The sequence below is a fragment of the Gossypium hirsutum genome, chromosome A10 (assembly GCF_007990345.1).
Source record: "Gossypium hirsutum isolate 1008001.06 chromosome A10, Gossypium_hirsutum_v2.1, whole genome shotgun sequence".
Taxonomy (NCBI): domain Eukaryota; kingdom Viridiplantae; phylum Streptophyta; class Magnoliopsida; order Malvales; family Malvaceae; genus Gossypium; species Gossypium hirsutum.
Genome location: NC_053433.1, coordinates 102,255,503 through 102,271,527, shown reverse-complemented (window position 1 = coordinate 102,271,527; position 16,025 = coordinate 102,255,503).

The following is a 16,025-nucleotide window of genomic DNA, read 5'->3' as shown; positions in this document are numbered from 1 at the left end:
GAGTTGAGCCTCAGGACACGCTGAGGTATTTTTAAATTTCTGTTTTTCAAAAATCGACTCATATTGCGAGAGGTGAGTTGAGCCTCGGGACACGCTGAGGTAATTTCAATTTCTGTTTGTCAAAAATTAACTCATATTGCGAGAGGTGAGTTGAGTCTCGGCTCACATGCTGAGGTCTTTTTAATTTCTGCTTTTCAATTTCTGTTTTTTCAATTTATATTTTTCAAAAATCAACTCAGATTGCGAGATGTGAGTTGAGCCTTGGGTTCACATGTCGAGGTATTTTCAAAATCTATTTTTGCGAGAGGTGAGTTGAGCCTTGGCTCACGTGCTGAGCTATTTTTAATTTCTGTTTTTAATGTCTAGTTTTACAGAGTCAATTCATATTGCGAGAAATGAGTTGAGCTCAGGATCACATGCCGAGTAAAGAATCAATATTAGAGCTGATTGAAGACACCGGATTTTGTCTCCCTGAAGTTGCAGTGGAGTTAATCGAGGATATCAGATCTTGCCTTTCTAAAGTGGCAGAAGAGAAGACCCAAAACCTTATCTCACTGAAGCGATAGAAGAGCATATTGAATTACATGGGAACAGATTGAAGCTACAAGGCATATCTCCGAATTTGCAGTGGATTGAACCAAAGCTACAAGATGCGATGGACTGGAAAGAGACTACCTGGATGAGAAGAGCACCAAAGCAGTCCATACTTAGCAAGACCGGGCAAAATTGGCCTTTCTTTATATCTTTGCTCTATTCTCGTTACACGATAATAAGCAAAGAGGGGCAGCTGTTGTAGGCCAATTTTAGCCCATTTACATCAAAACTCAATTTAGCCTTACCTAACCCACCAAAATTAAACCCAAAACCCAAAATCTTAACTACCCAAAGCCCAATTTACATCAAAACCCCAATGGCCCAAACCCTAAGCCCAAATCAAAATAAAAAACCTAGCCCACAACTTAAACTTTTCTCAACTAGCCACTCCTTTTCCACCACCAACTCCACTAGCCACACATTTTCCACCACCAATTCCACTAGCCACTCTTTTTCCACCACCAACTCCACTAGCACTCTTTTTCCACCACCAACTCCACTAGCCACACCTTTTCCACCACCAACTCCACTAGCCACTCTTTTTCCACCACCAACTCCACTAGCCACACCTTCTCCACCACCACTTGTACCTACAAATGAAGACATAAACAATAAAAAAATATTTTGTAAATGGCTATATAAGCCTTCGCATATTTTGTATATGAGGGGGGGATTTTTTTTTGGAGAGTTTTTGGGAGAGAAAGTTATTGTAAAGGATTTTTGGAGAGGTTTCTTTTTAAAGTAATTAAGGAGAAGAGTTATTGTGAAGGCTAGTTTTTGGAGAAGCTAGTTTTTTTGAAGATTAATCAAAGATCAAAGCAAAAGAGGTTTCTTTGTCTATTCTCATTTTAAGTTCTTTGTTTACTTATTGTTTTCCTTTCAATCTTATTTTGTTTCTTTTATACGAAAGTAAAAAAAATAAAAGGAGGAAGCTTACCCATTTTTACCGAAAAATTTTTTTTGAGGTCCAGCTGCCGTGTACGGTGGCGCCGGCGGCGGTCCGGTGACCGGACGATGGCCGACCTTGTGGCCGAAAATCATCCACCCTCTCCCTCTCTCTCCTTTTTTGTTATTATTATATTTCTTAATATTATATTATATATATTCTTTTAATATATTAGGTATATTTTAAATTCTATATTACGTATATATATTTTATACTATTTTATGTATATATCTTTAATATTATATTATTTATATATATATATATATTTTACATGTTATCTTATGTATATATCTTAACTATATTATGTATGTATTTTTAACACTATATTATGTACATATTTTTAATATTATCACGTATTTTTTTATATATGTACATATTGATGTAGTATTATTAATAGTATTGATTTTTAAACATCATTATTATTTCTAATATATATATTATGTACATTTTTTTATTTCTATTTTATTTTTATTTGTCAATATTAATTATTATTCTAATATTTTGATATTTTAATATTTTATATTTATATATTTTATTATTCACATCATTATTCACATTTTTTTGACAATAATATTCTTGGATTTTTTTTTACTATCATTTTAAAAACTTTTTACATTTTAATTTTAAGAATAAGGCAATGTACCGATTTTAACATTAAGTCATTGATTTCATCGCTATGTTGGGTGAAATTAATCAGCTCGTGTTAAAAACGGGACGTCCTTCTAAAAAATAAAAAAACTTGCAACTTCTCATTTCCTTCAATCGGATCACACTTAAATGTCAAATTGAATTCGTATTTTTGAAAATCAAGACAACATGTGTTTAATAAGATACCAATTTTGGGCGTCGCGAGGGTGCTAATACCTTCCTCGCGCGTAATCGACTCCCGAACCCTAAATTTCTCTGGATTTCAACGTAGACCTAAACTTAGCCTTTTATTTGTTTTAATAAGAGATCTAATAGGTGTCCGATCACACCTAGGAAAAAGGATCGGTGGCGACTCCCTGTTTATTTCAAAAATCAAACGTCAAATTTCAAACTTTTTTCAATAAATCGCCACAATTAGCGACCAAGCTAAGCTAAAATTTTTACGTCGCTACATTGGTTAATTATTTGGTTTGAAATTTTTAAATAAAATTATAAATCTATTCAATTTTTTTTAATACCACATCACTTTTTAATAATAAAAATATTTCAAATGACAACTCATAAACTAAATGTATAAATTGAATACTATTATATGAATTTGGCCAATGGAATGATAAAGGAAATCCAATAAGGAGTAAACATGTCGTTGTTAACTTGTACTTTGCCTACTCATAAAAATGGGGGAGGGATTAACTGTAAAGAGAAAGAAGTGTGTAGTCTCCACCTAGCTTCACATAATTGGATCTCTTCTCCAAATCTAAGTAAAGAAAATTGTTGGATTTGGGATGATCAAATGAAATGAACCCCATCCCCTCTTCAAAGGTCACACCTACCCCTAAAAGTGGGGATTTGGTCCCCACTGTTACAATGTCTTAATGATACCCACACGTGTATGAACACCGCCACCGTCGACATAACACGTGGTGCCGCCACTTCATCCACCGTATCTGATCTCCCCCACCTGCAACAGTGTGAAACATCCCCTATATATAATTATTGATGACCAGCCGCTGCTTTTAAGTCTTTAATTAGCTTATTTGGAAAAAAATTATTGTAGAGTTAGAAACCAACATAGTTACGTAATACTTAAAATAAAAAATGGGAAACACTGTATGGGGAACAAAGACGTCTTAGAATAGTGTTTAATATTGTTAAAATTGCTTAAAGCCATTTTATTAATGCAGGCGTGCATCGATGAGACGAGACATTGGTGCTCGTCTTTTTCTTTGCTGCTTTGGCGGCTTTTTTAGTTCCATTAATCTTTAGCTGAAAAAGATAATGAAAGCATGCACCCCTTACATCATTTTCTATTCTATTACTTACGATTTGTTTAATGCCTTGTTTATCACCTTCATTTACCCTTTCTTTTCCCACGAGATATGTGTGTTCCATTGCTATTTCTATTCTTTTTAGAAAAACCCCATAATATATTTAATCTCTATGCTGTTGATTATATACATACTAGGTGAGAGGAAGTTCTCTTACTCTAACCTCACAACATATCATCAATTTATATACAAATAAGGGAGGTCAAGATCTCTGGCATGTTTTTTTCGTTAATTGGAATCTTAGAGAAACTCAAACCCTAAAATTTATTAAATTCCTAATAATTACTCAATCAATTGAAACGAATTTTATCAAATAAAATTTAAGTGAGGAGAGGCTAAATTCTAATTTAAAATCAATACATACTATTAATCTTATAAGAGTTGAAAGTAAGACTTATAGATCACTTACTAAATTAGATTATTAGTGGAATTCGAATTCTTACTATGATCAAAATGTTAATAAATACTCAACTAAATAAATTGAAAATGGTTGTTGATAGCTTTGGCTACAATTGTGTTCTTTAATGGCAAACAAACTGGAAAGTAAGTTAATTATATAAATAACAACAATTTTCAACTATATATGGCTGCTTTCTAGATAGCTATAGTTATGCAAGATTGGGTTTTCTCCTTCACTTAAGGGTCTCTCAACTTATATACTTAATTAGCTAATATAATTATCTCTCTGATATAGATATTAATATGGTTAGAGATCCATTTTCTGAAACTTTTATGCCATTATATCTAACTATATTTTTCGACGACCAGCCTCCAAATTTTCCTACTGATTTATTTGCTGATTTGTACATCTGTTATCAAAGATACAATGGATTGATATAAATTTCAAAGCCTTAATTTTCAATCTTTTATTGGAAAAGTTGTACCATCATCCAAAAATAATAAATTAAATTATGTTATTTGATCTTATACTTTGCGTAAATTGTAGATTTAGTGACTGTATTTTAATTTGGTCATTTTTAATCTCTATATTTTTAGAATATGAAAATTTTAATTCTAATCAAATGATAACTATTAAATACTTAAGTTAAGTTTTGTTGTTTTTAAAATTTGATGTATCAAATATATTATCACATGTGTAATACTATATCTATTTGTTATTTTCATATATTACTCACAAAAAATCAGTTAATAGATTTTATGACTGTTATTTGCATTAAGACTAAAATTTTAAAATTCAAAAAAATTTAATCACTAAAAATGATCCAATTGGTGAACGTAAACTAAATCTATAACTTTATATATAATACAGATTAATAACATTATTTAACTAAATAGATTTAACTGTCATCATTAGATCAAGACTAGAATTTTAAAATTCGAAAGGTATAAAAATTAAAATTGATCAAATTAAAATACAGGTATAATTTTTGAATTTAAAAAAAATATTATATCTAACAATACTTCTTGTGCGAAAACATACATACGCATGCCTCAAAAGAGTCAAAGAATTTGAGAGAATTAAGGAAAAAAAACACAAGTTTGGGTCAAATTAAGACGCTTTAAATTGTGAACTGAGAATAATTAAATAAATATATAATTGGTGAACAATTTTAAAAAAAAAATCATATTTAATGGTAAATAACAATAATGGGAGAGATTAATTATTTACTGTTGATGGACATGTATTGTCAGCTCAAGCAGAAAACCCGGGCCAGCTTTTTGACGAAAAAGACCAAGAAACCATGCTTGTCACTCTCAGCAACTCATAGTTTTTCTTCCTTTTGTAATTATTTAATTTTCTTCTTAGTTTCACTATTATCAACCTTTCATGACATTGGCAAATTATTAGTTTATGTAGCAACAAATTAATTGTATATCAAAGCTATGTTTAACAGTTTAGATTTTGATATCCTTAACATTCCCCCCCCCGGCCCCCCACTTGATGCTTTCAACTCTAATCTCATAGTAGACTTTGGGATCTTGAACTTCAAATTGTAGGTCTGCTCTATGCATATCATTTCAAATTAAGGTCTACGCATTTGAAAATGTAAATTTTGTCAGCTAATTAATAACATTTTCATCAAATTAATGTAGTATATTATAGATATTTCTGTATTAAAATTTAGATTACATTTTGATCTTTTTATTTAAAAAATAAATAAATTAATCCATATACATATTAGATCAAAAAAGTAAACTAGTCTTTCTATTAAAAATTTTATCTATTTCTACTTTTAAAAACTTATCTATATATATTAGCATGAGGTATACGTAAAATATATTCCATCAATTATGTCAGTTTTAACAATACAAATAAATGACTTTTAATAGAAATGATAGATTTACTCTTTTATTTAATGTAAAAAAATTAATTTATCTATTTTTTAGTAGAAAGAGCAAAATGTAATTTAACTCTCGATACATTATTCTTAATGATAATTTTACCTCTATATACACTCATAAAATATTGTATGGAGTTATGAATGATAAAACCTCTTCTTATTCTTCTTCTTTTTTTTTTCTTTTCTCGTTAAGCTTTTGGGTAGAAATGGAGTTAAAGCTTATGTATGACCCGCTTAAAGTCTGAAAAAAAAAAGGAAGAAAATGAAGAGGGAAAAGGCTGCATGCAAGAGCTTGATAGCAACAATGCGCAACACCAAAAATCGTGTATTTTGTCAATAGGCTACCATTTATGACTATATATAGAGATAGAGACAGATACAAATGTCAACAACTCATTTTTCTCATTCAATAATATAGTTTTTCTACTGATATTATCACATATACGATGGTAAAGTATGTAACATAATTAAAATAATACATATACATTGAATTATACTCATATATGCAAGTATGTATCAATATCCAACCTAACTAAGAAGGATTAGGTGGGGAAGGGAAATGGATTTATTCTTCCCCTTCGGTTTATTTTTAAGCTTTTTAACTTCCGGGTGTAAGCAATGGAATCTATTAACACCTCCCTTTCGTTTCAAATAATAAATCCTCTTTTAACACTTAAGTACATTCTTTATCCTTTCTTTTGGCTAGCTTTCCTTTTTTTCTCGTATATAATTTTCTTAATTTCTTTAACTATCAATCAGTGATTACAACTTGGAAAACAAGGAATATATGAGTCCAGCTTTTCAAATATCTATTTTCTAAGAGGATCCCAAAAGATTAAAAATTTAACATATTCCATCCATTACTTTAGTTGTTAGTATAATTTGATTTATAATGAAAAAGGAACCAATATATCTTTATTTAGTGAGGAATGATGCTTTCTAATGAATGCTATATATATAAAACTAAAAACTATTATCATGTATTTGTTAAAGCCTTAACAATTGGTAAAGAAGTTGCCAACACCAAGGTTAGAATGATTTGGCAAAGAACTTGCAAATATTCTTTATACAAACTACATTTGGCAATGCTTCCTCTCACCGTAAGGCAGCATTAGTATCCCTAATAAAAGATTAATTAAAGTTGCTGTTATCTTTAAATGGATATTCGAATACTGTAATTATTAGGTGGGTATGGGTGGCTTTAGAACAAGCTAAAGCCAAATCGATTAGACTTATAGGGTAAACTGAAATGAAGGAAATTATCTATCTCAAGAATTGAGCTAATATAATATTCACTCTAAAATAGTATGCTCTCTTCAAGACTTCTCAACTCTTTCATGGAAGCCCAACTAATCAAGATGTCATTAAGGAATATGATTTAGATTTATTAGAATATGTGATCACAAAAATTGTAAATGGGACATCGTCCTTAAAGTTCTTGGATAGAGTCCGTGATAGGCTTTAGTGTGCTATTGAACATAGTGGCAACGTTATAGAAGCCAACACAAGCAATGCAAGTCACCAATTTGGAAAACGAATATTACTTGGAAAAGTCTTCAAAAAAAGATTATATGAGAGTTCCATCATATGTAACTTGGGTGATTTATGGATATTGGCTCATGGGTTACAATCATAGTGTTGGAACATGCTCAGTGACTCAAGCTAAACTGTAGGCAATTTACAATGGTCTGTCCATTGCGTGGGAAACTGGTTACAGAAAGATACTTCTAGAATGTGACAACATATAGGTGATGCCTTGTCACATCCCAAAAATCAGATTAGAAAAAATTGGGTTAGTGAACTGAAAGTGGCCACTCCTTGACTTTTAAGGTTTTGTTTGAGTGTTTTTAATAAGAATGAGTTATTCGCTTGATGGTTAAGAGATACAAAGGAGATGGTGCATTTGTCTTGGAGAACCGAGTTTGATTTCTTTCCTTTATAAAATTTTAATTTCAAAAATTTTGCTCCCCTAACTAGGTGTGCCGTCCAAGCCTCCCCTTGGGGTTAGATACCATTCTGACTCAAACACTGAATTATCTCCTTAGTAATTTGAAAATTAAACAAATATATTTTTGGATTATCTGATGATCTTATAGTTTTTTTAAAAAATAATTTGTGCAAGAATTAATTGTTATATTTTTTTTCTGTTTCCATTCTTTTCACTTTTTTTCCTTTCTCCTCTTTGTGTCGCCCCTACCAGCCCTATAAATCTCAAATTTTCCTTCTGTGCCACCACATTTCTGTTGGGTATGGGTCTCACTATGTAGGAAACCCATAATTTCTGCCACATTTTATTGTCTATTTTTTGGTTTTGTCAAAAGCCATTTTTTTTGGGCTTTTAACGGGTGATGTGGGCAGAAATTTTTTGAGAGCCAAAAATCTCAAATTAAAACAGAGAGATAGAGAGAAGAAAATTTCAGTTTTTCAAGTTTAGTGCAGCAGTGATTAACTCTTCGATCGAAGGTCCATCTGTGGTTCGATTGAGATGATTTTTGGACAGCAGCTAGGCGATAAGGTGTTTTTGACTTTGTACGGCCGGATTTTTCATCCGAGTCTTGTAGCGTCGGAAATACCCATTTTTCAGCAGCTGCGTTTTTGGTGATGTTCTCTCATTTTTCTCTCTTTTGCTAAAGATTACATATTGTTAGCCTTGTTGGAGTTGAATGCTTGTTGTAGGCTTGATATTGTGATATTGTAGTCGAACATTTGATGATAATGGAGCTCTTGATCGGACTCTAAAGTCCCATGGTTTTTACCCTTAATTTAGAGGGGTTTTCCATGTAAAAATACCGGTGTCTCTATTTATTTTTGTTGTGGTTGCATTAGTCGATTTGTGGTTGATTAAGGCTGCTAGAGAGCATATCTTGTGCTATTGTGCTTGCCATAATTTTTTACAGGAGTTATAGGGAGAGAAAGAACACCGGTTGTGCTTTCGCTTTGTTTCGGTTGTTCGGTTTCTTCCCAACAAACTGGTATCAGAGCTTGGTTATTGTGTCAGATAATTATGGAAATTAATACGAGCAAGATGATTATGTTAAATGGCACAAATTATTAACTTTGGCAGAATAAAATGAAGGACTTGTTGTTTGTGAAGGCTTTGCATCTTCCGGTCTTTACTACTCAAAAACCCGATTCGAAAAGTGATGAAGAATGGGAATTTGAGCATCAACAAGTGTGTGGTTTTATTCAGCAATTTGTTGAAGAAAATGTTTACAACCACATTGATCAGGAGACATATGCTCGAACATTGTGGGAGAAGCTTAAAAGCTTGTATGCTTCGAGGTCGGGCAATAACAAGTTGTTTTTGCTGAAGAAAATGATAGCGCTGAAATATAAAGAAGGAATGTCTATAGCTGACCATGTTAGTGAATTTCAGAGTATGATGAATCAGTTGCTTGGTATGGGTGTCAAATTTGATGACGAGATTTTAGGACTTTGGTTGCTTGCTACTCTACCAGACTCTTGGGAGACCTTTCGGGTCTTGCTCATTAATTCTGTCCCACAGGGTATTATTACTTTGGATTTGGCTAAGAGTGGTGTGTTGAATGAAGAGGTTAGAAGAAGATCTCAGGGTTCTACATCACAGTCTGAGGTGTTGGTTATCGAGAACAGGGAGAGAAATAGAGACAAAGATGGAAATGGTAGAGATAAAAGCCGAAGCAAGTCAAGATCGAGATACAAGAATCTTGAGTGTCATCATTGTGGTAAGAAATGTCATATCAAGAAATATTGCTTCAAGTGGAAGAAAGAGAACAAAGGTGGTGGTGATAAACACGATCGGAATGACGATGAAAAATTTGAGCGTGTTGCTACTGTTGCTCGAGAAGATCCATTAGTTATTTGTGATGAGAATTTGGTCAACCTAACATGCGACGAGACTAGTTGGGTGATTGATACTGATGCATCACTTCATGTCACGTCGAGAAAGGAATTCTTCACATCTTATACTCCTGGTGATTTTGGGGTATTAAATATGGGTAATGACGGTTTGGTTTCGGTTATTGGTATGGGAGATGTTAGCTTGGTGAGTAACAATAGAACAAAGTTAACTCTCAAGGATGTCAGACATGCACCGGATATCTGTTTGAATTTGATTTCTGCAGGAAAGCTTGATGATGAGGGATTCTGTAACACCTTCAGTGAAGGGCAGTGGAAGCTGACTAAAGGCTCCTTGGTTGTGGCTCGAGGAAAGAATAGCTTAAATTTGTACTTGATGCAAGCTTTGACTTCTCGAGAGACGGTGAATGTGACAGTGAATGACAGCTCAACTGAGTTGTGGCATAAACGACTCAGTCACATGAGTGAAAAGGGGCTTAACTGTTTAGCGAAGAAGAATCAACTTTCGGGTTTGAAGAATGCTACACTGAAGAATTGTGCTCATTGTCTAGTAGGAAAACAAAGAAGAGTTTCATTTAGAAGCCATCCTCCTCATAGGAAATCAGAGTTGCTAGAGTTGGTCCATTCAGATGTTTGTGGTCCGATAAAAGTAAGATTACATGGTGGTGCACTTTACTTTGTGACTTTCATTGATGATTGTTCAAGAAAGCTATGGGTTTACACTTTGAAGTCTAAAAATCAAGCCTTTGAGGTGTTTAAATAGTTTCAAGCATCAGTTGAAAGGGAAACAGGGAAGAAGTTGAAGTGCATTCGTACTGATAATGGTGGCGAGTACACAGGGTCGTTTCATGAGTATTGTCTGTGACAGGGAATCAGACATCAGAGAACACTACCAAAGACTCCACAGTTAAATGGGTTAGCTGAAAGAATGAACCGACATTGATTGAGAGAGTCAGATGTTTATTGTCAGATGCAAAGTTACTAAGATCGTTTTGGGCTAAAGCTTTGAATACAGTGACACATGTGATAAATCTGTCTCGTAGTGTTCCTTTGAAAGGTGATGTGCCAGATAGAGTTTGGTTTGGTAAAGACGTGTCATATGATCACCTACGTGTGTTCAGTTGTAAAGCATTTGTTCATGTTCCAAAGGATGAAAGATCCAAGTTGGATGCCAAGGCTCGACAATGTATTTTTATTGGTTATGGTCTAGATGGTGAGTTTGGTTATAGATTCTATGATCCAGTTCAGAAGAAACTCGTGAGAAGCAGAGATGTTGTCTTCATTGAGGATCAAACCATTGATGACATTGATAAGACGGAGAAAGTGGATTCACAAGGTAGTGGTGACTTGATCGATGTGAATCCGGTTCCCCTAGACTCTTCACCAGATCCTATCCAGGATGATGTGCATGGTGATGTTAGTGGTGACCATCAGACTATAGGTGACTTTGATACTCCTATGGATAATGTTGTGAATGATCAACAACAAGCACCTATAACTCCACCAGCAGTTCCACTTCGAAGGTCTTCCAGAGATCGACGATCTTCTGTCAGGTATTCTCCTGATGAATATGTTCTTTTGACTGACGGGGGAGAACATGAATGCTATGAAGAGGCTATGGAGAGTGAATGCAAAGATCAGTGGGTTGAAGCAATGAAAGACGAACTTCAATCCTTGCATGAGAACCATGCCTTTGAATTGGTGAAACTGCCTAAGGGTAAAAGAGCTTTGAAGAATCGATGGGTTTACAGGTTGAAGCAAGAAGAGAAGTCTTCATCTCCACGATACAAAGCTAGATTGGTCGTCAAGGGTTATACTCAGAAAAAGGGGGTTGATTTTGAAGAAATATTTTCTCCGGTTGTGAAGATGTCCTGTATAAGAACTATACTGAGTTTGGCAGCTTGTTATGACTTAGAGGTTGAACAAATGGATGTGAAAACCGCTTTTCTTCATGGTGACTTGGAAGAAGAGCTTTACATGGAGCAGCCAGAGGGTTTTGTTGCAAAAGGGAAAGAGGACTATATGTGCAGATTGAAGAAGAGCTTGTATGGTTTGAAGCAAGCTCCAAGACAATGGTACATGAAGTTTGAGTCTGTTATGGGGGAGCAAGGCTACAAGAAGACTACTTCTGATCATTGTGTATATGTTAAGAGATTCTCTGGTGATGATTTTATTATTCTTTTGCTCTATGTTGATGATATGCTTATTATTGGTTAGAATGCTTCTAGAATTGAGAAGTTGAAACAAGAGTTGAGTAAATCCTTTGAAATGAAGGATTTGGGGCCAGCAAAGTAAATTCTTGGCATAAGATTGACACGTGATAGAAAGGCCAAGAAATTATGGTTATCACAAGAGAGGTATATTGAGAAAGTACTTCAAAGGTTTAGTATGGACAAAGCTAAAGCGGTGAATACTCCCTTTGCTATGCACTTTAGATTGAGTGTTAAGCATGATCCTTCCACAGAAAATGAGAAAGAAGAGATGCAGAAAATTTCTTACTTTTCAGCTGTGGGTAGTTTGATGTACGCAATGGTTTGCACGAGACCAGACTTGGCTTATGCTATTGGTACAGTTAGTCGGTTTCTTTCTAATCCAGGCAGAGAGCATTAGAATGCAATGAAGTGGATTATGAGATATCTTCATGGCACTTCCAACATGAAACTTTGTTTCGGCAATGAGAAACCTATTCTTGTTGGGTATACAGATTCAGACATGGCCGGAGACATTGACTCGAAGAGATCTACTTCAGGTTACTTAATCACTTATGCAGGAGGAGCTGTGGCATGGCAATCAAGACTGCAAAAGTGTGTTGCATTGTCCACCACGGAATCAGAGTTTATTGCAGCAACCGAAGCGTGTAAGGAGATGCTTTGGATGAAGAAGTTTGTGCATGAGCTTGGTTTTACTTAGGAGAAGTATGTCATGTATTGTGATAGCCAGAGTGCTATTCATCTTGGTAAGAACTCAACTTTTCATGCTAGATCTAAGCATATTGATGTGAGGTACCATTGGATACGAGATGTTCTTGAAGCTAAGCTATTAGAGCTTGAGAAGATACACACTAATGATAATGGTGCTGATATGTTGACGAAGGCCTTACCAAGAGGAAAGTTTGAAGCATGTTGTTTGACCTCCGGCATGGAGGCATTCTCCACATAGTTGGAGGGGGAGATTTGTTGGGTATGGGTCCCACTATGTGGGAAACCCATAATTTCTGCCACATTTTATTGTCTCTTTTTTGGTTTTGTCAAAAGCCATTTTTTTGGGGCTTTTAACGGGTGATGTGGGCAGAAATTTTTTGAGAGCCAAAAATCTCAAATTAAAACAGAGAGATAGAGAGAAGAAATTTTCAGTTTTTCAAGTATAGTGCAGCAGTGATCAACTCTTCGATTGAAGGTCCATCCGTGGTTCGATTGAGCTGATTTATAGATAGCAGCTAGGCGATAAGGTGTTCTTGACTTTGTACGATCAAATTTTTCATCCAAGTCTTGTAGCGTCGGAAATACCCATTTTTCAGCAGCTGCATTTTTGGTGATGTTCTCTTATTTTTCTCTCTTTTGCTAAAGATTACATATTGTTAGCCTTGTTGGAGTTGAATGCTTGTTGTAGGCTTGATATTGTGATATTGTAGTCAAACATTTGATGATAATAGAACTCTTGATCGGACTCTAAAGTCCCGTGGTTTTTACCCTTAATTTAGAGGGGTTTTCCACGTAAAAATACCGGTGTCTCTATTTATTTTTGTTGTGGTTGCATTAGTTGATTTGTGGTTGATTAAGGCTGCTAGAGAACATATCTTGTGCTATTGTGCTTGCCATAATTTTTGAAAGGATTTATAGGGAGAGAAAGAACATAGGTTGTGCTTTCGCTTTGTTTCAGTTGTTCGGTTTCTTCCCAACAAACCTCCCTTCATCCTCCTTTCGTGGTTGTCGCACCACCCCTACTCCTCTTTTGATTTTCTTTCATTTTTTTTCTTGTTGCTTTCTTTTGATTTCCTCCCCAGTTGCTGCCATTTTTAGCACCATTGCTACTCATTTTATTGTCTTCCATTGCCTCACAACTTAGCCATCCATTGCTGCCATTTTTGTGGTGTTGCCGCTCCTTGAAAACACCAATAGAGGTTGTTGTTTATTTTCCCATTTGCTGCACTTCATTACTTCCTTTTTACTCACGTTTTCCTTGTTAAAATAACCCCTAATCTTGTTGTTTAAGTTTACATCCATACTTAGTAAATCCGTCATCTCGGATCTAGAAACCATAAAGCATAAGTGTTAATTTCTGTCAAGATCTAATATCATATAATCTTTTGATATTTCTTTGCTTTGGCCAAATGTCTCTAATGTCATAACCAATTATTTTGGTTGCCAATTTTTAATGTTTTTTTATGTTCAAAGATGAAATCTGAATACCCCTGATCATTAGTGACAACGAAGTTAGTTCGCACTCTCGTTTTGAATCAAAACAGTATCAAGAAGGAATCGAAGCGAATTTGAGTTGTACTGGTGGTCCGGTCAATAGATAGTGCTTCGATTTAGCGATTTAGGTGTAGGATTTAATCAAATGGGAATTTTATGTGTGTGATATGCTTCTGAGTCATCGCCGAATGGTAGCATAGGATGTATTTGGTCGATTAAAAATGTATGCTTTCCAATGATGCATTGCCAATTGTTCTCTCTGCTTTGGACTGATTGTGTGAATGTTACTATAATAACATAATGCATGTTGGGTGTCTTCTTAGTGGCCGAATGTGTTGTGTGCGATTGGTAAGTTGACCAAATATGTGTCCATGTGTTTAGCAAAGTGGCTGATTGTGATATGTGACATTTGTGGCTGCTAGCCGAATGTATTCGTGTTTACATAAGATTAATCAATTGTGCCTATTGGTTTATCTGTTATGACTGAAAATGCGTACACTGCTAATGTATGTTATGGTGTTGTTATCACATGTTTTTTGAATACATGAAGGGATGCTATTGATTTTGTATTCATTGTTTGCTTGGTTGAAAGCATGTTACCGTTTCTTATCTAGCATTGCATGTAAGCATGCAAATGTTATGGATTTATTGATTTGGTGATCATATGATTTACTGAATGCTTGAGTACAAGCCATCCTTCTGCCTTATTGTAAGTATGCCATTGTCATGCCATTGTTTCTGATTTATTGATCGCATGTTATCACATGCTGCTGTACTGTACCGTATTTGATTTTGCTAATATGATATAATGACATTATGCATTGCATCGGGGTTTGGTTTGATAAGAGATGGAGGAGATCTGTGGAGTTCTAACAGTATATCATAATTTATTGGAGTTCTGGCAATAAATTCACAATTTTAGAGTTCTGTTTGGAGTTTTGGTGATTTGTTCGCATATTGTTTTGGTGGTTCATTCGTAACACTGTTCTGGTGGTTTATATACACAATCTGACTGGCAGTATAACTGTAATTATTTTTTTGTTATCGGTGGTTTAACTACAATGAGCTAAGGCTCTTTCTAATATGGTGTGTAGCGGATGGATGGGTAAGATTTACATTATCATTCATGATCATGCATTTGAACTCTGAAATTAGGTGATTTTGTAATTTCTATAAATATTATGATTGGTAACTGTTGTTATTATTATTGGTTCTAAGTGTCCATGATTTTATGGTCTTTGTTGTACACCGTTTATTTTTTATTGATCTCACACTGAGCTTTTTAAGCTCATCCCATTAGTTTAATGTCTTTCATGTACTCTGCAAAATTAGGGCTTAGACTTAGCATTCGGAGGTCTCAACTCGATTTTTATTAAATAAAGTATTTAATTTAATAATTTTATATTTATTAGGGTTTGTAATTTTTTTTATGAACTGTTGCATGGTTTAGTTTTGGGATATTCTAATACTTTGCCTGCATTGATGTTAAAATTGGATGAACTGAATAACCGAATAGAAATAATAATTAGTCATTAAATATATGAATTAAGGTTTAATTACAATTTACACTTATCGAATTTTTTGCTGCACTCTATTTTCTTTGAAACTCCAAATAATAAATTAATAATTGAACGTGTGTTTAAGATTAATAAAAACCTTTTTAAATTGGACTTAAATGCAAAATTAAAGTTATATAAAATAAAGAGAAGCCCACTACAGTTTTTCAAAAAATTAGTAAATTTTTTGAAAACAAATATCTAATATTTCGGTCGTTTTAATCTGAGTTATTTTGGTGGCCTTGTAACCTTCAAAATCCAGCCAAAACTTCTAGGTTAGGTTGGGGTGTAACACCCCAAATTTTGAACATTTGTTTGATAAATTTTGTCAATAGTTAAGTCTTTGTATATGTGGTTAAATGTTTTGTTTATGTGTTTGAGATCGGGGGTTCGAGTCT